This window comes from Mustela nigripes, unplaced genomic scaffold (genome assembly GCF_022355385.1).
Source record: "Mustela nigripes isolate SB6536 unplaced genomic scaffold, MUSNIG.SB6536 HiC_scaffold_20, whole genome shotgun sequence".
Taxonomy (NCBI): Eukaryota; Metazoa; Chordata; class Mammalia; order Carnivora; family Mustelidae; genus Mustela; species Mustela nigripes.
The window spans coordinates 1669634-1670693 of NW_026739436.1; the positions used below are offsets into that span (position 1 = coordinate 1669634).

Sequence of the window (1060 nt, forward strand, 5' to 3'; positions counted from 1 at the left end):
GCTGTGAAATGTGTAAGTCTGATGATTCACAGACCTGTACCCCTGAGGCAAATAATACATTATATGTGAATTTAAAACAAAACCAAACCAACGGGGCCTACCTCATCTTCCCACCAGATACACATTCCATGCAACCCATTAAGACCAAGCAGAAGAGGAACTGAAACACCTTTGCCTCAGAACTTCAAAAGTGTATGAGTTTATCTTGCCTCAATTGACTCAAAGTGTTTATCTCACCCAGAAGATGGAACTCCTAAAGGCCTCCTTTGGCCAATGGACATTCCTATCTGCCATCCTCAACATGCTGTCACTCAGCCTCTCCCCAACATCCCTCCTCATTGGTTTGTGGGCACCTAGAAGGTGCTGAAGCCTGTGTGCAGAAAAGTTCTTGTAACTGAGTGCTTTGATGTGCCAGTGCCCTTGGATGGGGTGAGCACCAACACATCATCCCAGGAGGTGGTGTAATACAGCTGGGGAGGCAGGGGATGACCTGTTCTCCTTCCATACATTCTGGAGTGTCATGTGGCAATCCTGTGAGGAAACTGTGGTAGAACCAGGGGAGAGATGCCAGACTTTCAGTGAACTCCCACCACCAACTGAGAGAGGTGAGAAAGGACTACTGGAGTTTGTTACACTGCAAGGCCCACATCAACCCACTCTCTGATTTGGAGGGAAGTGGTTGATGGAGAAGCATTTCCTCCCCCATCCTCCCTGGAGGGTTGTGGTAAATATCCTGTGGTTATCACTGGGAGACCAGTTTTTGTCCATCAGACTTGAATTTCTCAGCTTCTTCCTGGTACTAATGGACCTGCTGTTCACTGGGAATCTGGGCTGCAGGGTCAAGCTGAGTGTCTTCACAACCATTGCCTCCATCCTGTGAGGTTTTCTGGGGATGGTGGTCCATATGATGTATTCACAAGTCTTCCAGGCAACTGCCTACTTGGGTCCAGAAGACTGGTTAGGCCTTCTACTCGACCTGGCTTTCCTTCAGCTGCTGCATAGCATTGACGGTCACCACCTTCAACACGTACACAAAGCTGGTGTTGGAGTTCAAGTGTAA

General features: G+C 48.4%; 1 pseudogene; it reads left to right on the forward strand.

The window, feature by feature from the left end:
• The first annotated feature begins 217 nt into the window (after positions 1-217).
• Positions 218-1060, forward strand: LOC132008024 (uncharacterized; annotated as a pseudogene).